General features: G+C 41.5%; 1 protein-coding gene and 1 pseudogene across 1 annotated transcript in view; both read right to left on the reverse strand.

Moving 5' to 3' along the window:
* Positions 1 to 25,991, reverse strand: part of Cep112 (centrosomal protein 112) — a 442,735-nt gene that overhangs the window by 127,998 nt on the left and 288,746 nt on the right. The gene's annotated exons all lie outside the window — the stretch shown is intronic.
* LOC110305920 (large ribosomal subunit protein uL23 pseudogene) lies at positions 11,037 to 11,567 on the reverse strand (annotated as a pseudogene).

Raw genomic sequence — 25,991 nt, forward strand, 5'->3', positions numbered from 1 at the left:
ATCTAATGATTTGACAAATGTCAATGGAAAATGACTACTATAGTTAGCTAATTTTACAGGCGCACAGCTGGGGAGATAGCTCAGCTGGCAATGTGCCTGATGTTCAAACTCAGGACCAGAGTCCAGGCCTATAGCATTCATGGCAAAACCCAGGTCTGGTGGTTTGTGCCTGTATCCCTAGTGCTGAGATGGTGGAGGCATGGGGATCCCAGGCATAAGTTGACTCCCCAGTCTATCCAGGTGGTACAGTGTGATACCTTGCCTCAAAAAAAAAAAGTAGAGAGGTATAAAGACACCTGCTTTTCATCTCTGCTATCCACACGTTTTTGTGTGAAAAAGTAGGCAAACAAATATGCACATGCACAAACTGCAAGCATAATATACATTTATATGTACTTAATATAATTTACAAATGAGGTATATAATATGTGGCATAGTTGTTTTCAGTAGTAGAATGTTGTCTTCAAGTTTTGAGTTCAAATTTTAAAATGGTTCCATGATCAAGTGGCAACAATTCAATTATAGATCAGATAATAAGCAATGCCAAGCTAACAATGAATCACGGGTCTTAGTATCCCAACATGGTATATTCAGAAATCCCATGAGTATCTCATGTACTATGAAAAATCCTCCATTTTGGTTATTTGTTTAAAAAGGGGGGGAATGAACAGTAGGCCACTTTTGAGATACTATCCTTGTCGGTCACTGGTTCACTTGCAGTCATTTCTAGATAATATGATCATCTGAATATCTGAGCTGATTCCTTGACAACAATGGATATGATGCCCCTTCAAATCATGCCTACTCCTCACTCAGTTTGCAAGTGAAAGGTGTGGCCAGCTGATGATGTCACTTTGTAGTTAATTTCCCATCACCCCACCCAGACCCTAAAAACTACTCCAACCATCTTTTCCATACATGCTAGTTGCTTTGATTGACTATACCAACAACTGCTGCCAAGCGGTAAGCACTCGAGCGTGGTGCTTAACTATACTGGCTTTGAAGTTCAAGCAACTTGGGTGGTGTGACCACAGCAAATTATGTAACGTTCCTGGACATTATTACATAGAATGTACACATCAAGTGGACAACAGTGATTGAATGTAGCTGAGGTTTAGCATCATAGGAATGGCAGAAGCTCTAGATGGCAAGGCATCTGAGAGCAGTGAGTCGGCACTGGAATGAGGACAAGGTCCAGGTTCTTTATGCGTGAGAAAATGGAAGAAATAAAAGGCCAGGCAAGAGTGATCAAAAGGAGCATTTGGCAGGCTGAGATTTAGAGGTGAATGGCTGAGTAATGTTAGCTCCAAGGCACGGCTGCATTTCTATGGGTAAAGTCAAAGCAAGATAGAACTTACTCTACTGTAGATAAGCTTAAAAAACTGCAGGACAGCCTGCTAGGAAGCCTGCCTACTAACATCAGTCTTAGGCTGGCTTCCAGTTTTGCTTCCCAGGTCATCCTTCTACTCCGAGTCCCTGAAAAGGACTGTCTCAGCTTCTTTACCGGGGAAATAATTTTCTTCCTGACATGTCCATAGGGCTAGGGAACTCTGCTGCTTTCAACAATGGCAATCAATTGTTTTAAGCCTGAGAAATATGAAATTACGCACAAAAAAGTATAATATTATCTATGGTTAAAGAGCCATCCTAGGGCTGAGGACATGACTAAGTTGACAAATGTTTGCCAGGCATTATGTAGACCTTAGTAGTTAATTCTAGAGACATAGTAAATCCCCAGAATCTATGTAAAAAGTCAGGCAGGTATGGTGACTGCCTGTAATCTCAGCAGTAGCCAGATTAGTCCAATTGGTAAAATTCAGGTTCAGTGAGAGACTGCGCCTCAGGAAATATGTGGAGAATCATCAAGGAAGATATTTCAAGTTTGGATCTCTATACACATGTATGTACAGAGTAAAGAGAAATGCACCCATACACATACACACATATATGTATATATATATATATATATATATATATATATGTGTGTGTGTGTGTATATATATATATACATATACATATATATATATATACATACATACACACACACAGGCACACAACCCCAACACAAACGCTCTGAAAACAGTAAGACAGCTTGATTATATAGTATTTAAGTGTATTTATGAATGCTTCCTCCTCCTCATCATCTCCATTCTGAGAGCTAATTGTTATCCCATGTTTTATTTATTGTTTTAAAGTGAGCATATGTGTGCGCATCTCTAACATGCTTTGTTTTACTATTTTTAGCCCTGTGTAGTTGCCTACAACAGATCTTTTAACATTGTTTAAAAGATTTATTCATGTCATAGCTGAATCTGCATTTTCTTGTTTTCACTGCTTAAGAATCCTTCAATTAGTGAACAGATCAGAATAACTTATCCCTCTGTACATTCGAGCTCTTCAGATTTTTCTCTTGGTGAGCCACAGTCCAGGGCGAGTCTTCTGGGACATAGTTTTGAGTTTAAAGAGCATGTGTTATGTAGTTCAATTGATGCTTCATAAATTAAATGGTTGACTGTACTGAGCAATGCCTGGTTATCTCCCAAGCAGCACTTCATACTTGCTCCATAGTAGAAGTGCTTTTCGTTCCACACCCTCAACCATATGTAGCAGTCAGATTTTCTATTTAACAGCTTTACAATGGAAACTTTAAACTGTACAACTCAGTAGATTTTAGTATATTCGCAGGGTTATTTCTTTGAGCCTGGATATATAAAACCAGTCACTTTCCATTTTCTCCCCCTGACACCAGAGACAATGAATCTTTCTGTCTCAATGGACTCTTCCACTTTGTAGTTATAAGTGGAACCATGCATAAGGCCCATCTTGACTGCATTCTTTCACTTAACACAAGTCCAAGAGCCATCTATGTTAGAGCCTGGATTACTATGCCATTTCATTGCCAAATCTACTGTATGGGTATAGTGCATTCTATTCATGTTACAGTAAATGAATGTGATGGTTCAACTTCATTGTCACTTTGATTGGATTCATAAGTACTTAGGAGCTACTACAGCTACTGCAGCTCCACTCCACCATGTTCCACCATGTTCTGTCTCACCACAGGCCCCCAAATAATGAAGCTAGCCAATGTAGCCCGAGGCCTTAGGAACAGAGAGACATGTGAATTCTTTCCTTCTTTAAGCTACTTTTCTAACTGTATGTTGTCAAGGTGATCAGAAACTGATACAGAACACTTAAGTTGTTTCCACTTTTGACAGTAACAGACGTTGCTACTGTAAAATTCTTATAGACACTTCTTCAGGAAATATTTGTTTTCAGTTTTTATGGATATTGTCTTAGTTTCTTTTCCATTATTGTGATAAAATATTTTGAGATGAGCACTTAAGGGTGAAAGGAATTCTTTTCACTCTCAGATTCAGGTTACAGTCTGCCATGGTGGGGACGACAAGGCCTTCTGAGCTTGCAGCAGCATATATGCCACCCACAGTCAGGAGAATGGTAAATGCATACTAGCTATCATCAGCTTGCTTCCTTTTCTGCAATGCAGGATTTCTTGCCTAGGGAAAGCTGTCACACAGTTGGTAGTTCTTCCCACCTCTATGAACACAATCAAGATAATCACCCGAGACCCCCCCCAGGATAACCCAGAGTCTCATTCTGAGGTTCCCTTCCCAGGTGATTCTCGATTTGGTGATGGTCACAGGTGTAGTCATGAATCATGAGTTTGAGGCCTGCATGATCTACATACTGAGACTCTGTTTTATACATATTTCTTTTTTTTAATTGGATATTTTATTTACATTTAAATAAATGTTATCCCCTTTCCCGGTCCCCACCCCCTGAAACCCACTATCCCATTCTCCTCCTGCTGCTTCTATGAGGGTATTTCCCCAACCACTCACCCACTCCCACCTCTCTACCCTTGCATTCACTTACACTGGGGCACTGAGCCTTCACAGGACCATGGGCCTCTTCTCCCACTGATGCCCAACAAGGCCATCTTTTGCTACATATGTGGCTGGAGCCATGGATCCCTCCATGTGTACTCCTTGGTTGGTGGTTTAGTCCCTGGGAGCTTTGGGGGGGGGGTCTGGTTGTTAATATTGTTGTCCTTCCTATCGGGTTGCAGACCCCTTCAGCTCCTTTGGTCCTTTCTCTAACTCCTCCATTGGGGACCCTGTGCTCAATCCAATGGTTGGCTGCGAGCATCCACCTCTATATTTGTCAGGCTCTGGCAGAGCATCTCAGGAGACAGCTATATCATTAAAAGGTTTTTGTTTGTTTGTTTGTTTTTACATTTATCTATCTGCTTGCTTTTTTGGGACAGGGTCTATGCAGCCCTGGCTGTCCTGGAAGGATTTAGTTAATTTCTATTATATGTACTTGTGTTTTGCTGAGTGTATGTCTGTGTACTATGTGTATGCCTGTGCCTTTGGAGGTTTATGGTCACATTTCTTTCTCATTCCATGGCCTACCACCACAGGAGACACAGGGTGTCTCAATGGAAAGCAGAAGCAGAACTGACAATGGGTTAAGGAAAACAGGAAGAAGTCCCCTTCCCCTCACCTGACTGTAGGAGGAGCTTGCAACTTGAATCCCAGAAAAGAAATTAGAAAGTTTGCTACCTAAAAAGCATGATTTGAGAATGCAATGTAGGACACGGGAGATGGAGATTCCAGACAAAGACAATTCTTGACATGTGTGCCCTCAAGGAGAGAGCCGTTTTCAGTTTTGGAAGAACTAGGCTAAGGATTATTAAGGCCCATTTCCAAGATCTATCATGTATTTATGCTGGGATAGGGATGAGAGCAATGGCAGATGGTAAGACAAAAGATGATGTGACCATGACTACAAGGGCTCCTCAGGCTAGTCTGACCTAGGCCCTGTAGGTACTAAATATATAGGTTACATCTCTTAACTTTCATGGAAGCTGCCTGGACAGACCTAACTTCAGTGATGGCTTATTTTGGTCTGTTCCAGAATGCCCTAAAATATTGTAATCTTTAGCTCCTTTTATTCCTTGGTCAGAGGCAGTGTGAATTACAAACCATAATTCCCAACCATATGGGTTTAGGTTGCTTCCTCAAAGAGCTACCTGCTTTTTGTTTTTATGGTGATGTTTTCAATTGGATTTGGGAGGCATCACAGTGTTATGCAAAGCCACGCCTGAAAAGAATGTGTTAGAAAACTTGGGGCTTATAAATACCCCAGGCTCTTCTGCTGAGTTCTCCAAACTGCTGGGGTTTTCTCTTTTAGGCCCTGGTGGCAACACCTCCTTCTTTCTTAGTACTTTCCTTGGGGATGTGCCTGACACACATAGACACAAAGTGGTCCCTTATTTCCTTTCAGAACAAAAGTAGTACCACTGGCTGTCAGATGCCTCACTTATACTTTATTACGATCCCATTTGGAAAGGGGGTGTGGTCTTTAATCTTCATATGGTTTTCTGGTAGGGATTTGTCTAAGTTGCTTGTTGGGCTGATTTATCACAGCATTGGTGAGAATCCTCTAGCTTTCAGAAGAGAAAAAAGATCAATAAGAGGATGACAGCAGAAGGCTACAAAAAGACCAATGCCCCACAATCTTGAGACATCATGTGTAAACTTCTGTGTCTGTTCTCAGATCCTCTCACGGGCTAGAGTGAGGGAAGAGCACATTGCTGGAGGGAAGGAGGAGGCAGGGATGGGTCTCCTCAGTGGGACTCACGGAGCTTCTCGGTTCAGGAAACAGAATGACGTGTTCTCCAACGCTGTCTGATGGTCCTCCAAGCAGGAGCCATGTCCTGCTGCCTGGGCACACACTGCGACCAATTTTCTAAATCCTAGTATAGGAACAATAGTTTGCATAAAACCTGTGACTTCTGCATGTTGGTTTTGCTACATATATCCTGCTACAGGGATTCTTCAGTGAAAAAAAGCCCAACCACTTGAGACTATTTTTCCTAATCAAGGGAGGAGTATCGATTCTGATAACTCCACAGGAGTTTCTGTAGTAGCACAGACACATTAACTACCAAGATTTCCTCACTGCTGTTCTGAACTTAAACGGATTTACTTTAAACAGCTTTATGTGCAGTAGGAAGTAAGCTGGTCAGTTCGGAGCATAACTACAGCAATATTCAACTAACTACCTGTCGTCCTGAACACAGAGGCATGGGACTCACTGACTAATCATGAAAGCAAATAAAACCCAAGAAGAAAGTTTTCACTGGATCCACTACCCTCAGCACGGAATTATAGGTTATCTAATTCACGTCATGCAGTTCTGTTAAGGACAGACTTCTCCAGACTAACTACTCAAATGGAAAGTCGTTTTGGGTTTGATCCTCATTCAATTTCAACCAAATATCCAAATTCATTTCCAATTCACACAAAAACTGCAACAGTTTCACCTAAATCAGTTTTCTACAAGTTAAACATCCCTCCTACACTCAGATGTGATTGTAGAAGTGCTTTGATCTTTATTCCCAAATTTATTGCTCTGTGTAATCCATGACAAAATGTAATGTGATTTACTGTATCTCTGCATGACAGCTCAGCAGCTGACAGAACTTACTAATTTACCATAGGAAAAAAACCCTCCTGGCACCAAAGTATACAGATCATAATGGGGGCTCTTTAGTGTCAGTTTACAATGATGCTTATACAAGCTGATCCTAAGAACTTCAAAAACAATTTTTTTTATGTTCTTAATGAAGGAGATTTTTATTCCTTAAACATGCTTTGTAGCTGCAAGCAAGTCATTTTGGAACATCTTGCTTTTGTTCTCATTAAAACAATGTGGGACCAGTCATAGACTGATGCCCCTTTCTCAAAGAAAAATACTAATTTCCTACATTTAATTTCCACTAAATAAAGGATCATGAAACATGGGGATCCAGAAAATTCTTTACAAAGTACATTTACATTCATGTTCTACATAAGAAGGAATGAGATAATTCAGCACTATATACAGTGTTGTATGCACGCAATGGGATGAAGACCCCTCTTAGGAGTTACTAGTCACAGTCTCAGTGACGTAAGCTTTCTATCATGAATCTGCACTCAGACTAGAAACATCAGACCAGATCTCTTTCCATTTGAAAGTTCTCTGACTTTAAGATTTTAGCAGCTTTCTTATTGTTTAAGTCAGTTTTCTCTAACACACTTGAGTATGTTTATTTTATGTATAAGATGTTTGCCTGCATGTATCTGATGTCTACCATGTGTGTTCCTGTGCCTGTGCGAGCAGCAGAGGGTGCTTTCCCTGGAGCTGAGGTTATAGATGGTTATGAGCTATCCTGTGGGTGCCCTGAATACTGTGAGCACCAAGTGCTCGTACTGCTGAGTCAGTTCTCTGGCTGCACTTCCTTTCTAAAGAGAGAAATTTAATGTCTACAGGTGCATGTACACATGTACAAAATTAATGGAAGTTCCCAAATTCACCCCCACAAACAGAGCTAACTTTACAGCAGGGGCATGAATATAAATCTAATGAGTCCAGTAGAGGAGGCCACACGACCCACACTAGATCAGTCTGGGCTTTCTAAGACAAGTCTCTAAGACAAACCTGCATGGAGACCCAATCATTCATTTTCATTCTGAGTTTTGATCATCCAGTGAAAAGAATTACTGTGAATTAGTAAGCATACACCTAGTTGGCTCTTACTGCACACTTCCTATCAGAAGCTTTGCCTGTGCAACCGCCCCTCCCATCTCCAGAGGCGCCTGGAGAACAGGCCTGGGGAAGAACCACTTGCTTTTCTTTTATTCTGACGCTCAGCCAAGGTTTGGAAACTGTTCTAAAATAGACTGGACTGTGCTTATAGTCTGTATAGCATTAGCACTTTGGAGTGGGCTGGGGCTGATGATGACAAACCGTATCTGTATCTTATGAACTTGACTCAAAAATAAGGCAGAGAAATATGATTTTTACTGTTATCAAAGGAATTTCTCACTCTAGGTACTTTTTAAAAACTTGTTTCAGATTCCTGTACGAACTTGCATGTTTACCCCCCCCCCCTCTCCCTCCCTCCCGCCCTCCCTCCTTCCCTCTCACTCTCCTCCTCCCCCTCCCCCCCTCTGGCTCTTCTGCCCTTAAGGCAGCAGGTGGAGAGAGCCCAGCTGACTGCCTTGCAAACAGTCTGGAGCACAGACACACGTTTTTCTCTAGTTTTTATAATTTACCTGACTGGTGAACAGTCTGGGATACAGGGACGTTTGTTCTCTATTTTTTATAGTTTACTTGAAGAGGCAATAGCTAACTGTCTAAATTCGCTCGACTCTCCAAAGCTATAATATAAATGTCCCTTCTTAAAAATGATGGTCTTTTCGACTCCTTTATTCTCCTGACACTTCTAACTTGATGTGAAATTAAGAGAAAATGTTTTTCAGGCACAACTCCCACAGCCTCTGGCAGCCAACAAAGATATTTGTAAATACCTGCTACTAAAGCACACTTCCCCTTGACAGTTCAGGCAACAAGCTTCAGTCTGGCATAGGGAGCTGCAGGTGTGAGCTGTCAGCAGCCCCCAACTTTACCCCAGACTCACCTCAGTACTGTTCTATCTAGTCTCTTGCCTGTCTCCCACTCACCTCTGGCATAAAGGCCAACAATTTAAGGTTTATGCCAATTCAAGGAGTCTTGAGCCAAGGAATTTGGTTTTTATCATGGACACCATGGAGCATGTTAGATGCCTGTTTGCGGGGAATAAAACAATCATTAGATGTGGAGATGAATCCTTGGAACTGTGGAGAGTGGACCAGAAAAGAGCAGGGAATTGTGGCAGGAATTCAAAAGAACTGTTGCCAGTGGACAGGATGCTGTGTCAAGTCCTAAGGAAACCCAGTCTCGAGGAGAAAAAGACAGTAAAGTCGGACTAGCCTAACATCTGTTTCTCAGAGAGAAATCCACATTTTAGAAAAAAAAAAAAAGCAAAAACAAAACAAAAAAGAAACTGCTTTTTGAATCCTTACCATCCACCTTTTGCTCTGACTCTGGAAGGACACTGGTACCCAGACAGGCTCATGAGTGCACTTCCTCCCCACCCTACCCCACCCCATGATTCTTAAGGACAGAGCTTAGGGTTCCTTGAGAGCCAGGTAGAAGGAGAGGCACTGCCAGACCTGAGGACAGCAGTTACCTGTGCTCCTCAGAAATGGAGGATAGAACATTGCCTTTGTCTGCACATAGACCAGTCTCACAAGTTCCCTTGCATTTTCTTCCATTTCCAACTCTCTAAATATCACTTGAAATTTTCCTTAAGACAACAAAGCTCGGTAGTTCTGACTATTCACAGAGCTGTGCAGGCATCACCATTATCAGGCTCTCTTCTTCCTCAATCTAAAAGAAACCACCTACAGCTAAGTATCACATGGCATTCAGCTGCTACAAGTTCCTGCTGGACTTTCTGTTGCTGTGAATTTGTTCACAGAACTTCATAAAAAGGGTGCATTTGATATGTGACTTTTCATGTCTATCTTATTCATCTCCATAGCAATTTCAAGATTTAGCCACATTGTAGCACACATCAGCATTCTGTCCTCCTTATATCAATACCATTTATTTCATTGTATGGATTTATGACATTTTGTGATCTTATCAGAACATGGATGTCTGGGTTGTCTCTGCTCTTTACTGTTGTGAATCATGCTGCTGAGAACATGAATATCTATTTGTATGTAGATATGTCTTCAGTTCTCTTAGAATACACACATGAGGCAAAGCATCGAGTCCTAAGGTAAGTCTTTAAAACATCTGAGGTATTGCTGAACTATTTCCAAAGAAGCTACATCACTTGATACTCTGGCTGTCAGAAGTATCTGGGTAGCCTCTCCACATCTCTTTCCCCACAGTTTGACCTTCCCATAGAGCATCTGCGTCCTAGAGGGTGAGAGCACTTATTGCCTATTTGAATTGTGTCTGATGGACACTGAGGACACCAAGCCTCTGGATGTGCTTCTTGCTGCAGTTGTTTTTCCTGGAGAGAAGTCTACTCAGACCCTCTGCTCACTTCTAAGTCATCCGTGTTGTTGCTTTTCTAAGTTGTATTCAGTATATATCAGACTTCTTTGAGACAGAAAGCTTTTAAGTATTGCCTCTATTTTGTGACATGTTTCAGTTTCTTTATGGCACTGGGGTCTCTGAATCACAGAGGTTTTAAACTTTGCTGGAACCTAATTTATTCTCTCTTCCATTGCTTTCATAATCATTGAACTATCTAAATTACTGCTGTTTTGTTCAAGTTAATGAGGATTTTATAGTATATTTATTTGAAAATTTTTATAATTTTAGTTTGTAGACAAGTTTGGTAAAAGACTGACAAATTCACTTTTTAAGCTGGCAATGTTTTTAAGTATCTCATTTTAAAGGGTGGATTTTGCTGAATGTGGGATTTTGGTTAATTTCAGATGAGAAATTAAATTTTTTTCTGTTTTAGTTTTTGGAGGTATTAGAATCATATCTAGAACCCTGTGCATGCTAGGCAAGAGCTCTATATCCATGCTGTGTCCCTGCCTGTGCATGCTGGGCAGAGGCTCTGTCACTGTGCTGTGCCCCTACCTATGCATGCTGGGCAGGGCTCTCTATAACAGTGCTGTGCCCCCACTGTTTACTGTGAGAGAATCTCACTAAGTTGTGCTCAGGTTGGTACCAGGCCTCAAAATTCGAACCTTCTGCCTCAGCCTCCTAAGTAGCTAGAATTACAGTCCTGTGATTCTCCTGCCTTTGCTTCCTGGGTGGCTGGGGCTACAATCCTGTGATCCTTATGCCTTGGTCTCTTGAATACCTAGGGTTAAAGTCCTGTACCAGCAGACCAACTGTCCCTATTTCTTCAGAAATTTCCTTTTATTTCTTAAACATAGAATAGGCTGCTCAGGGACCAGCACTACTGACTGCAGTATTTCTCACCCTGAGTTTACACTTGATGCTTCACATGCCTCTTAACTATTTGACCACAAACTAGTTATCTGGAATATTATAACATAGTAATTCAGAAAATGTGATTTTCTTCTCTCCTCCACTAAAGTTACTTGTTGTTGTTGGGGAGTTATGTTGTGTTACTGTTTATTTTTTATTTTATTTTTATGGTGAAAAAAGTGTATATTTAGAATTAGCCATCTGGACTCAGTTTAGATGATCCCAATCTTGTTGGCAACATCTAGGGCATCATAATCAGGAGCCAAGCGACCATACGCCTTCTTCTCTCCGTCGGGCCTTATCAGGGTATTGACTTTGGCCACATCAATGTCATAGAGTTTCTTGACAGCCTGTTTGATCTGATGCTTGTTGGCCTTGACATCCACAATGAACACAAGAGTGTTGTTGTCCTCTATTTTCTTCATGGCTGACTCAGTGGTCAGTGGGAATTTGATGATAGCATAGTGGTCAAGCTTGTTTCTCCTGGGCGCACTCTTCCGAGGATATTTTGGCTGCCTCCAGAGCCGCAGGGTCTTGGGCCGCTGGAAGGTGGGTGACGTTTGGATCTTATTCTTTTTGTGGCTGTGGACGCCTTTCAGTACCGCCTTCTTAGCTTTCAAGGCCTTCGATTTGGCTTCGGCTTTGGGAGGGGCAGGAGCTTCCTTCTTCACTTTCGGCACCATCTTGGCGAAAAGGATGGCCCAGCCTAATTCCCATCGTGTTACTGTTTATTTAGAGACATTTCTGAACTAATTTGTAAAGTCTGTTTTCTTTGTCACATGTAGCAACATGTAATCTACGCTTGGCTAATGGGTGGTTAGGTTATGATGGGTAGAAATGCTTAGGTGTTAGGCAGTTGTCCCAATGCTTGACTTTGTATAGCCATACCTCAGTGTCATCTGAATAAGTCTATATAGACTTTCAAGAGATGATCATATATATACTCTTCCTTCTATATGGTATCTATACTCCATGAGGAGTTCTTATTGCTTGAATCTAGGTAGAACAAAACCATAATTAAAAGAAGGTCAGAAATAATACAGCTTTAATTCACAGGCCAGTTCAAAAGATGATTTTGGTTTATATCACAGGACATGAAGCTTGTGAGCCAATATGGGAGATACTCAGTATCAGGAGGAACCACATCAAAATGGAGGTGTCAGGAGTCCAGCTATTTGTAGCTTCGTTGCCCAAGGACCAGGAACGCAGGTGGAGATGCTGCGATAACCTTGGCAATAATTTCTGATTTCTGAGTGCAACCACAACCTATCTTAAGCAAGATTTATCCTGAACCAGGTTCAAACCCACTCCTAAACTCTAAGCCCACAGCAATGGTTAAGCACGAATATTATGGTTTGAAGTGAGGATGTATTATTTTTGTGATAATTTTGTTATGCATTTGATCAGGGAAACAACAAATGAAAGACTGAAGATTATAGCAGAGGTATATCTTGTTATGTTACTAAATATTCCCATTTCTCTCCCTACCATTTACTTTTGATCTATGTGGCCCTGGATGTCCTCAAACTTATGGCAATCCTCCTGCCTCTGCCTTCCAATTGCTGGGATTACAGTAATATACCATCATATCTGCTTATGCATTACTTTAAAGTAGAAAAGAGTATTAGGTAATTGAAACAAAGTTCTTTCATATTTACGCTTCAGGATGAAGCTAAACTAGGTATGAAATGAACTCACATCTACCCAGGCAGTCCTTCCTCCCAATGTTTTGAGGGGTTACGTGCTTGAAATATGGCTTACTGCATCCTTTAACCAGGTCTCATATGATAGCACAAAAAGTTAAAACCCTGTTCATCTCTAAAAGGATCATCTCTTAAGGATAATTTCTAGGTCATTCATTTGACCAGTTCCTAGCTACACTCACTGACTATTCTTAGGCAATGTTCACTGAGTTCAGTGTCTTAGTGTTTTGTTTAGTTTCCTAATGGAAGAGAAGTTTTGTGAAACACTGAGAAGTGCTATTAAGTTTGAATTTTCACAGAATGAAATTTAATAAAGTGAAACAATATTATGGATTATGCATCTTGGGATCCTAGATGCAAGCTAATCCACAAGAATGGAAACGCTTTGATTTCAGGTTCAGCTCTGAGCTGATAGCTGCAAGAACCTGCTGCACACTCAGCACAGACGAAAGGGTCGGTACACCAGGGACCCCGCAGAACAATCCGCACCTTTACAAACCTCTCAGTGTAGCTTAGGAGAGCTGAATTAATTACCTAAATTTCCTAAAAAATATGTTTTACCTGGTCTATCAAAGCCAAAATATATGCTAGCTTACATAAATATAAGAGGACTTTGAATTATGTTTTACAAAATAAAAAATGTCTTCAGATCCATGACACTTCTGTATTCTAAGTCTCTGAAGCTTGTTTTGTTTGAGGCTAGGAATCCAACCCAGGGCCTCACACATGCTAACCACATGAGCTATGCACTGAGCCCCCTCAGCCCAAAGCTTAAAGCAAACGATATTCAGACAGTTTTCCTTGTTAATAAAAGTAAATAAATCTAGTCACTCAGCATATATGTTTGCATCGCTGTATCATACGAAATCTCTAGAAGAGACATGAGGAAACACTTCACTCATATTTGTTTTTACTTAACATATGGAATTTAACTTTTTGTACTAAGTATACACACACTGACATCATTTACAAATCCCTTATCTGAGTTTAAATTACAAGAAGCTATATTTGGGAATAAGTGGAAAAATTTCTGATGCTTTACAAATTATTTAAAATATACTTATATGTAGAATATATATGTAGAATATATAAATATAAATATATATATACACATATATATTTATACTCACAGTTGAGTAGCAATTGAGAATGAAGGTAATATTAAAAATCAGGAGTGACAAGGGCTAGAGATGTAGTCAGTTAGTAGAATGTGCCTAACATGTACAAATCCTGGGTTCATCCCCAGAACAGCAGAAAACTAGTCACAGTGGTACACACATGCACACTTGGAACACTAGCACTCAAAAGGAAGAATAAGAAGATCAGAAGATCAAGCTCATCTTGAGTTTAGATCAGTCTGGTCTGTCTGAACTGGTCTGAAGGGGAGAGGAGCACCTGGGGAGATGGCCCCATCAGAAGTGTTACTCTCACAAGTATAAGGATCTGAGTTTGATCCTCAGAACCCATGTTGAAAAATATCTAGGTGATATGCACTTATTATCCCAACACATGAAGTCAGACACAGGCAGGTTCAGGGGCTCTGAGGCCAGAATATTTACTGAGCTCCAGGACTGTGAGTGACTCTGTCTGAAAACAAGGCAAACGATTCCTGAAGAAAAGCATGTGGTTATTTTCTAGCCCCTGTATGTATATAAAAAATGTACACACACAAACACACATGCACACACACGCATACACGCACACACACACACTGAAAAATAGTTATTGATGCCTAACATAACTATCCTTTGAGAGGCTCCACCTAGCAGTCAATGGAAACAAATAGTGACCCACAGCCAAACATTAGATGGAGCTCAGGAAGCTTTGTGGAAGAGCTGGGGGAAGGACTGAGGGACACGAAGAGGACAGGGACTCCTCAGAAAGACCAATAGAGTCAACTAATCTGGACCTTTAGGGGTTCTCAGACTCTGAACCGCCAACCAAAGAGCGAGCATGGGCTACACCTAGGCTCCCTGCACATATGTAGCAGAAGAGCAGCTTGGTCTTCATGTGGGTCCCCCAACAAGTTAAGTGGGAGCTGTCCATGAATCTGTTGCTTGCCTGTGAATCCCACTCTCCTAGCTGGGCTGCCTTGTCTGGCCCCAGTGGGAGAGGATGAGTCTAGTCCTACAATGGAGGTAGGATCTGTGTGAGAGGTACTGGGAGGAAGGGGGCTGATATTGGGATGTAAAATAAATACATTTGTTTGAAAAAGAAAAAAGTTATTGAAACTAGAACCTACAGTTATCCTAAACAGGAGCCATTTCTTTGAATTCTGTTAAAGGGGTTGTAGTAAGCACTGTTATGCAAGTGAGGCCCCAGTCCACTTATCAAAAGACAAGTCATGTCTTTTATGAGTCATCCTTAATGATGAGAAGTCAGAAAATTCTCATCTACATCATCACTTCAGTGTGTTTTTAATTATTTCACTATTTCTACCCCTAATACCAAAATCTCCCAGCAGTGGTCTAGAGGTGTGGGGACCCTGGTGATATTAAGGGTTGCCCCTTCCCATGGATGGATTATAAAAGTCAATCAAGTGGAAAGCAGTTGTCAGCAGCATGAAGTAGGGCATGTGAAGGGCTGGTGAATTATGAAAGGAGCAAGAACTGGAGGGACCACAGAAGTCACATCGTTACAGGGAACCTCTTAGGTTGTACTATAATATTGACTGAGGGTTGATGACTTTTGCATTTTTTGTTTGAAAGAACAAGGCTAGCATGTAGAGTATGTCAGAAAAACAGATGACCCTCAACAGAGGAATGGATACAGAAAATGTGGTACATTTACACAATGGAGTACTACTCAGCTATTAAAAAGAATGAATTTATGAAATTCATAGGCAAATGGATGGACCTGGAGGGCATCATCCTGAGTGAGGTAACCCAATCACAAAAGAACTCACACAATATGTACTCACTGATAAGTGGATATTAGACCAGAAACTTAGAATACCCAAGATATAAGATACAATTTGCTAAACACATGAAACTCAAGAAGAACGAAGACCAAAGTGTGGACACTTTGCCCCTTCTTAGAATTGGGAACAAAACACCCATGGAAGGAGTTACAGAGACACAGTTTGGAGCTGAGACAAAAGGATGGACCATCTAGAGACTGCCATATCTGGGGATCCATCCCATAATCAGCCTCCAAATGCTGACACCATTGCATACACTAGCAAGATTTTGCTGAAAGGACCCAGATGGAGCTGTCTCTTGTGAGACTATGCTGGGGCCTAGCAAACATAGAAATGGATGCTCACAGTCAGCTATTGGATGGATCACAGGGCCCTCAGTGGAGGAGCTAGAGAAAGTACCCAAGGAGCTAAAGGGATCTGCAACCCTATAGGTGGAACAACAATATGAACTACCCAGTACCCCCCAGAGCTCATGTCTCTAGCTGCATATGTATCAAAAGATGGCCTAGTCGGCCATCAGTGGAAAGAGAGGCCCATTGGTTGTGCAATCTTTATCTGCCTCAGTACGGGGGAACGCCAGGGCCAAGAAGTGGGACTGGGTTGGTGGGGGAGCAAATGGGGGACCTTTGGGATAGCATTGGAAATGTAAATGAAATAAATACCTAGTTAAAAAATAAAGATTTCACCTCAAAAAAACCCCCATCATTTACAATGGAGAACTCTTACATGCATAGAGCTAACATGGACAATGGCGTGTGGGGAATTTGCTCCTGGAAGACAGCTGATAAATGAAGTCTTTCTGTGCTTCCTTTCCCCTGGCTTACAATGAGCTCTTTGAAATCCATCTAAATAATATCTTGTTGAAAAAATAATCGGAATTAATGAAGACATGATGTTAGAAAATCTGACTCTGATTTGCCCAAACCATAACTGAACTCTCAGAGACGCAGCTTCTCTCCCTGTCTCACACCAAATCCCTTTCCCAAATGGTTTTAGCAGTTATGCATTATTTTCAAAAATTTAGGCAACATATTTTATGTAAAAGTGGATAAATGTTTTACTTTTTTATTCTACATAATGTTACTTTTCTGTGAACTCAAACTGAGGGATCACTCTTTGTGAAGTGTTTTCAGTCTCACTGTAGGGAGAACACTCAAGATCTAGGCAGCTGTCTAGTCAACAACTTTTATCACACACCAGACAGCATTCTAAAGACAGCAATCTACAACCAATGAGAATAAAAAACAATTACAATGGTAAAACCTAAGACTTGAGAAATGTAGACAGACATGGTGAGGGGAGGGAGAAGTGGGGAGAACAGACTTTGCTCCCAGCACCCATGAAGCAGCAACAGGACAATCTGGTCTATACAGGAAGATCCTGTTCCCAAATAAAAATAGTCAAATAACTGAGAAATATTTGGAATAAAAAGGAAGGCTATGATAGCACAAAGTGACAGGGCACAGAGCAACAATATGATACAGAAGATGTGGCTTTGAGTGATGAGGTAGAACTCTAGACAGGGACAAAGCAGAAAGGCTTTAGGTAGGAAACAGCTTGGCCCAGTCATCAATGGCAACAGAACCACTTGCTTGGACTTTGCAAGTGAAGGGAAAGAGGGAGGAGGTAAGTTGGAGAGCTGAGTACATGGAGGATAAAGGTTAAAGAGGAGTTTCAACTTTCTTCTTAAAATAAAGAGAAGCCACATGAAGGTTTGCAGTAGGGGAATAACATGATCACATCTATTTCCAAAAGATGGTTGATGTGCAAATAAACTGTCAAAGGTAGCAAGGGTGAAAAGCAGAAAAACTAGGTAGGAGCCACTTCAACAGTCCAGTCAAGAGCTAATAATGTGTCATATAGAGGGATAATGCTACAAAGGATGGGAAGTGGTGTGGTGTGATATGTGTGTAGAATCACACAGAATTAGCAGGGCTTTCTGATAGGTGGAATGAGGGATTGCAAGAAGCATGCTTCACTCCCAGCACTTGGGAGGTAGAGGTAAGCAGATGTCTATGAGTTCTGTAGAAGCAAAGGTTTTCTTTTTGAGAGATTAAGTGGGTGAGGCCTAGTAAAATTTCACAGCAGAACTTTGGGAAGAATGTTGGATACATAAGTTTGGAGCTCAGGAAAAAGAGGAATAGAGACACAAACTGAACATCAGCAGGACAGCATCAGCCTGTAGAAGGCACTTAAGGCTCTGAGACTGGGCATGCTACCTTAACAAGTGAGGAAAGAAACCTTAAAGGTGTGTGAAGATAAGGCAGGGTCCCTTACTGTGGTAGAGTAGGTGAAGCTGATTAAAGAGTGGAGTTCTTTGGAGAGGATGGTGACCAGGTGGGTCCAGAAGATTGAGGGGTCAGTTGAGATGAAGACTAATCATCCCATTTAGAGAACATCTGTTGGTCAGACCAATGTTTCTGTGCACTGAGATGACTAAGGACCTCATTGCCATTGATGAAGGAAGGAGCTCAAGTGGGAGAAGAAGTGAGAAGGCAGTCTTTCAGAAGACTGCTGTAAAGAGAAACAGAGAGTGCAGTGAAGAAAGGGCAGGGTGGGATGGCAGAGAGCATGTCTGAAAATTGAGTAAACACTGTTTAGCTCTGCAGCTGCTTTGCATATATGTTTCTGAGCTTCTTGCCAGCACACAGTCTCTGTCTAGTCCTGCTACTTTAGGGCTTTCAGAGGACTGTGTCACTTCTAGGTCAATGCACAAAGAACTGGGCATGGTTTCTTCACACTGTCTCTTATCCAGCCACTCAATGACCCATACATAGGTAAGATAATGGAGTTTTTCTGCCTTTCAACACTCTATAATCTGGAAAGCATTAAGTAAGCAAATGATCAATATACAATCAGTTTAATCTAGAAAGTGGCACCTTATTTTCTTAACAATAGAACTTTGTTCAGTTATGCTACTGAAAATTTGGGGATCAATTTATCACCACAATATAATTTAGCAAAACTTAATATTTTATTTTAACTATTATTTACTATAATGTGTATGTGCATGCATGATGTGTGTGGGCTGTGTGCATGCCATGGTATAAATATGGAGGGAGACTGCTTTGCAGAGTTGCTAACTCCCCTTACCTTTACTTGAGTTCTAGGAACCAAATCAAAATGTCAGGCTTGCAAAGAAAGCACCTTTACACTCTGAGCCATCTTGTCAGCCCTAAGTTAGCATGGAGCAATACTTTAATACATAATTCCATAGTTTAATGATTATTGAAAGAAGTATAAGAAAAGCACCGGGGTAGCTAGGGCGCAGGGTCGGCTGACACTCGCCAGCTACCCACAACACCCGCCACAGGATCTTAAGACTTCTGGTGAGTGGAACACAGCTTCTGCTCCAATCCAATTGCGCACGGGACCTGAGACTGCATTAGTTAGGGAAGCAGAAACCGGCCTGAGAAGGGCCACAGGCCTCATCCGGCCGGATCAGCACCGGGGTAGCTAGAGCGCAGGGTCGGCTGACACCCGCCAGCTACCCACGACCCCCGCCACAGGATTTTGAGACTGCTGGTGAGTGGAACACAGCTTCTGCTCCAGTCCAATCACACGGGACCTGAGACTGCTCTGGTTGGGGAGGCAGAAATCCGGCCTACATAGGGCTCAAGCCTCTTCCGTCAGAAAAGCACCAGGGTAGCTAGGGCGCAGGGTCGGCTGACACTCGCCAGCTACCCACAACACCCGCCACAGGATCTTAAGTCTTCTGGTGAGTGGAACACAGCTTCTGCTCCAATCCAATTGCGCGCGGGACCTAAGACTGCATTAGTTAGGGAAGCAGAAACCGGCCTGAGTAGGGCCACAGGCCTCATCCGGCCGGATCAGCACCGGGGTAGCTAGAGCGCAGGGTCGGCTGACACCCACCAGCTACCCACGCCCCCCCCCCCCCCGCCACAGGATTTTGAGACTGCTGGTGAGTGGAACACAGCTTCTGCTCCAGTCCAATCACGCGGGACCTGAGACTGCTTTGGTTGGGGAGGCAGAAATCCGGCCTACGCAGGGCCTCAAGCTTCTTCCGGTCAGAAAAGCACCAGGGTAGCTAGGGCGCAGGGTCGGCTGACACTCGCCAGCTACCCACAACACCCGCCACAGGATCTTAAGACTTCTGGTGAGTGGAACACAGCTTCTGCTCCAATCCAATTGCGCACGGGACCTGAGACTGCATTAGTTAGGGAAGCAGAAAACCGGCCTGAGTAAGACCACAGGCCTCTTCCGGCTGGACCAGCACCGGGGTACCACCAGCTACCCAGGACCCCCGCCACAGGATTTTGAGACTGCTGGTGAGTGGAACACAGCTTCTGCTCCAATCTTTAAACAGTGACAACGACAACAACTAACCCCAGAGATTACCAGATGGCGAAAGGTAAACGTAATAATCTTACTAACAGAAACCAAGACCACTCACCATCATCAGAACCCAGCACTCCCACTTCGCCCAGTCCAGGGCACCCCAACACACCGGAAAAGCTAGACACGGATCTAAAAGCATATCTCCTGATGATGGTAGAGGACTTCAAGAAGGACTTTAATAACACAGTTAAAGAAATACAGGAGAACACTGCTAAACAGGTAGAAGACATTAAAGAGGAAGCACAAAAATCCCTTAAAGAATTGCAGGAGAACACTGCTAAAGAGTTACAAATCCTTAAAGAAAAACACGATAACATAATCAAACAGGTAGAAGTCCTTAATGAAAAACAGGAAAACACATCCAAACAGATGATGGAAATGAACAAAACCATACTAGACCTAAAAAGGGAAGTAGACACAATAAAGAAAACCCAAAATGAGGCAACACTGGAGATAGAAACCCTAGGAAAGAAATCTGGAACCATAGATACGAGCATCAGCAACAGAATACAAGAGATGGAAGAGAGAATCTCAGGTGCAGAAGATTCCATAGAGAACATCGGCACAACAATCAAGGAAAATGTAAAATGCAAAAAGATCCTAACTCAAAACATCCAAGAAATACAGGACAGAATGAGAAGACCAAACCTACAGATAATAGGAGTGGATGAGAATGAAGATTTTCAACTCAAAGGACCAGCAAACATCTTCAACAAAATTATAGAAGAAAACTTCCCAAATCTAAAGAAAGAGATGCCCATGAACATACAAGAAGCCTACAGAACTCCAAATAGACTGGACCAGAAAAGAAATACCTCCCGACACATAATAATCAGAACAACAAATGCTCTAAATAAAGATAGAATACTAAAAGCAGTAAGAGAAAAAGGCCAAGTAACATATAAAGGCAAGCCTATCAGAATTACACCAGATTTTTCACCAGAGACTATGAAAGCCAGAAGATCCTGGACGGATGTTATACAGACACTAAAAGAACACAAACTCCAGCCCAGGCTACTATACCCAGCCAAACTCTCAATTAACATAGATGGAGAAACCAAAGTATTCCACGACAAAACCAAATTCACACATTATCTCTCCACGAATCCAGCCCTTCAAAGGATAATAACAGAAAAAAACAATACAAGGACAGGAACCACGCCCTAGAAACAACAAGAAGGTAATCCCTCAACAAACCTAAAAGAAGACAGCCACAAGAACAGAATGCCAACTTTTTTTTTTTTTTTTTTTTTTTTTGGTTTTTCGAGACAGGGTTTCTCTGTATAGCCCTGGCTGTCCTGGAACTCACTTTGTAGACCAGGCTGGCCTTGAACTCAGAAATCCACCTGCCTCTGCCTCCCGAGTGCTGGGACTAAAGGCGTGCGCCACCACGCCCGGTTTCAGAATGCCAACTTTAACAACAAAAATAACAGGAAACAACAATTACTTTTCCTTAATATCTCTTAATATCAATGGACTCAACTCCCCGATAAAAAGACATAGACTAACAAACTGGCTACACAAACAAGACCCAACATTTTGCTGCTTACAGGAAACTCATCTCAGAGAAAAAGATAGACACTACCTCAGAATGAAAGGCTGGAAAACAATTTTCCAAGCAAATGGTATGAAGAAACAAGCTGGAGTAGCCATTCTAATATCTGATAAGATTGACTTCCAACCCAAAGTCATTAAAAAAGACAGGGAGGGACACTTCATACTCATCAAAGGTAAAATCCTCCAAGAGGAACTATCAATCCTGAATATCTATGCTCCAAATACAAAGGCAGCCACATTCATTAAAGAAACTTTAGTAAATCTCAAAGCACACATTGCACCTCATACAATAATAGTGGGAGACTTCAGCACACCACTTTCACCAATGGACAGATCATGGAAACAGAAACTAAACAGGGACACAGAGAAACTAAGAGAAATTATGAATCAAATGGATCTGGCAGATATCTACAGAACATTCTATCCTAAAACAAAAGAATATACCTTCTTCTAAGCACCTCATGGTACCTTCTCCAAAATTGACCACATAATTGGTCACAAAACAGGCCTCAACAGATACAAAAATATTGAAATTATTCCATGCATCCTATCAGATCACCATGGACTAAGGCTGATCTTCAATAACAAAATGAATAATAGAAAGCCAACCTTCACGTGGAAACTGAACAACACTCTTCTCAATGATACCTTGGTCAAGGAAGGAATAAAGAAAGAAATTAAGGACTTTTTAGAGTTCAATGAAAATGAAGCCACAACATACCCAAACTTATGGGACGCAATGAAAGCATTTCTAAGAGGAAAACTCATAGCTCTGAGTGCCTCCAAAAGGAAACTAGAGAGAGCACACATTAGCAGCTTGACAACATACCTAAAAGCACTAGAACAAAAGGAAGCAAATTCACCCAAGAGGAGTAGACGGCAGGAAATAATCAAACTCAGGGGCGAAATCAACCAAGTGGAAACAAGAAGAACTATTCAAAGAATCAACCAATCAAGGAGCTGGTTCTTTGAGAAAATCAACAAGATAGATAAACCCTTAGCCAGACTCACTAGAGGGCACAGGGAAAGCATCCTAATTAACAAAATCAGAAATGAAAAAGGAGACATAACAACAGATCCTGAAGACATCCAAAACACCATCAGATCCTTCTACCAAAGGCTATACTCAACAAAACTGGAGAACCTGGATGAAATGGAGAAGTTCCTAGACAGATACCAGGTACCAAAGTTGAATCAAGATCAGGTTAATGATCTAAACAGCCCTATATCCCCCAAAGAAATAGAAGCAGTCATTAATAGTCTCCCAACTAAAAAAAGCCCAGGACCAGATGGGTTTAGTGCAGAGTTCTATCAGACCTTCAAAGAAGATCTAATCCCAGTTCTTCACAAACTATTCCACAAAATAGAAACAGAAGGTACTCTACCCAACTCATTCTATGAAGCCACAATTACTCTGATACCTAAACCACAAAAAGACCCAACAAAGATAGAAAACTTCAGACCAATATCCCTTATGAATATTGATGCAAAAATCCTCAATAAAGTTCTTGCTAACCGAATCCAAGAACACATCAAAACAATCATCCATCCTGACCAAGTAGGTTTCATCCCAGGGATGCAGGGACGGTTCAATATACGGAAATCCATCAACGTAATCCAGTATATAAACAAACTCAAAGACAAAAACCACATGGTCATCTCGTTAGATGCGGAAAAAGCATTTGACAAGATCCAACACCCATTCATGATAAAAGTCTTGGAAAGATCAGGAATTCAAGGCCCATACCTAAACATGATAAAAGCAATCTACAGCAAACCAGTAGCCAACATCAAAGTAAATGGTGAGAAGCTTGAAGCAATCCCTCTAAAATCAGGGACTAGACAAGGCTGTCCACTTTCTCCATACCTATTCTACATTGTACTTGAAGTCCTAGCCAGAGCAATTCGACAACAAAAGGAGATTAAAGGGATACAAATTGGAAAAGATGAAATCAAAATATCACTCTTTGCAGATGATATGATAGTATATATAAGTGACCCTAAAAATTCCACCAGAGAACTCCTAAGCCTGATAAACAGCTTCGGTGAAGTAGCTGGATATATAATTAACTCAAACAAATCAATGGCCTTTCTCTACACAAAGAATAAACAGGCTGAGAAAGAAATTAGGGAAACAACACCCTTCTCAATAGTCACAAATAATATAAAATATCTTGGCGTGACTCTAACTAAGGAAGTGAAAGATCTGTATAATAAAAACTTCAAGTCTCTGAAGAAAGAAATTCTAGAAGATCTCAGAAGATGGAAAGATCTCCCATGCTCATGGATTGGCAGGATCAACATTGTAAAAATGGCTATCTTGCCAAAAGCAATCTACAGATTCAATGCAATCCCCATCAAAATTCCAATTCAATTCTTCAACGAATTAGAAAGTGCAATCTGCAAATTCATCTGGAATAACAAAAAACCTAGGATAGCAAAAACTCTTCTCAAGGATAAAAGAACCTCTGGTGGAATCACCATGCCGGACCTAAAGCTCTACTACAGAGCAATTGTGATAAAAACTGCATGGTACTGGTATAGTGACAGACAAATAGACCAATGGAATAGAATTGAAGACCCAGAAATGAACCCACACACCTACAGTCACTTGATCATCCACAAGGGAGCTAAAAGCATCCAGTGGAAGAAAGACAGCATTTTCAACAAATGGTTCTGGCACAACTGGTTGTTAACATGTAGAAGAATGCAAATCGATCCATTCCTATCTCCTTGTACTAAGGTCAAGTCTAAGTGGATCAAGGAACTTCACATAAAACCAGAGACACTGAAACTTATAGAGGAGAAAGTGGGGAAAAGCCTTGAAGATATGGGCACAGGGGAAAAATTCCTGAATAGAACAGTAATGGCTTGTGCTGTAAGATCGAGAATTGACAAGTGGGACCTCATGAAACTACAAAGCTTCTGCAAGGCTAAAGACACCATCAATAAGACAAAAAAACCACCAACAGATTGGGAAAGGATCTTCACCTATCCTAAATCAGATAAGGGACTAATATCCAATATATATAAAGAACTCAAGAAGGTGGACTCCAGAAAGTCAAATAACCCCATTAAAAAATGGGGCTCAGAACTGAACAAAGAATTCTCACCTGAGGAATACCGAATGGCAGAGAAGCACCTGAAAAAATGTTCAACATCCTTAATCATCAGGGAAATGCAAATCAAAACAACCCTGAGATTCCACCTCACACCAGTCAGAATGGCTAAGATCAAAAATTCAGGTGACAGCAGATGCTGGCGGGGATGTGGAGAAAGAGGAACACTCCTCCATTGTTGGTGGGATTGCAAGCTTGTACAACCACTCTGGAAATCAGTCTGGCGGTTCCTCAGAAAATTGGACATAGTACTACCGGAGGATCCAGCAATACCTCTCCTGGGCATATATCCAGAAGATGTCCCAACCGGTAAAAAGGACACATGCTCCACTATGTTCATAGCAGCCCTATTTATAATAGCCAGAAGCTGGAAAGAACCCAGATGTCCCTCAACAGAGGAATGGATACAGAAATTATGGTACATTTACACAATGGAGTACTACTCAGCTATTAAAAAGAATGAATTTATGAAATTCCTAGCCAAATGGATGGACCTGGAGGACATCATCTTGAGTGAAGTAACACAATCACAAAAGAACTCACACAATATGTATTCACTGATAAGTGGATATTAGCCCAAAACTTAGGATACCCAAGATATAAGATACAATTTGTTAAACGCATGAAACTCAAGAAGAATGAAGACCAAAGTGTGGACACTGTGCACCTTCTTAGAATTGGGAACAAAACACCCAGGGAAGGAGTTACAGAGACAAAGTTCGTAGCTGTGATGAAAGGATGGACCATTTAGAGACTGCCGTATCCAGGGATCCATCCCATAATCAGCTTCTAAACGCTGACACCATTGCATACACTAGCAAGATTTTGCTGAAAGGACCCAAATATAGCTGTCTCTTGTGAGACGATGCCGGGGCCTAGCAAACACAGGAGTGGATGTTCACAGTCAGCTATTGGATGTATCACAGGGCTCCCAATGGAGAAGCTAGAGAAAGTACCCAAGGAGCTAAAGGGATCTGCAACCCTATTGTTGGAACAACATGATGTACTAACCAGAACCCCGGAGCTCTTGTCTCTAGCTGCATATGTATCGAAAGATGACCTAGTCGGCCATCAATGGAAAGAGAGGCCCATTGGACTTGCAAACTTTATATGCCCCAATATAGGGGAATGCCAGGGCCAAAAGAATGGGAATGAGTGGGTAGGGAAGTGGGGGGCACTATGGGGGACTTTTGGGATAGCATTGGAAATGTAATTGAGGAAAATATGTAATAAAAATATTAAAAATTTAAAAAAATAATAAAAAAAAGAAATTAGAGAGGTGACTCTTAAAAAGAAAAAGAAAGAAGTATAGATTAGAAAAGATGGATACTCACAGGGAAAGCATCATGGCAGGGCTGAGAAGCACAGCATTCTAGAGCAGGGGTCGGGCAGAGGCACACTTCCTAAGCAAAGCACCCTTTGCTCTAAAGGCAGGAAAGCAGACTAATTGTGTGGAGGTGGATACAATGACGTAGT

Source organism: Mus caroli, unplaced genomic scaffold, assembly GCF_978045245.1.
Source record: "Mus caroli unplaced genomic scaffold, Mus_caroli_1 scaffold_13, whole genome shotgun sequence".
Taxonomy (NCBI): Eukaryota; Metazoa; Chordata; class Mammalia; order Rodentia; family Muridae; genus Mus; species Mus caroli.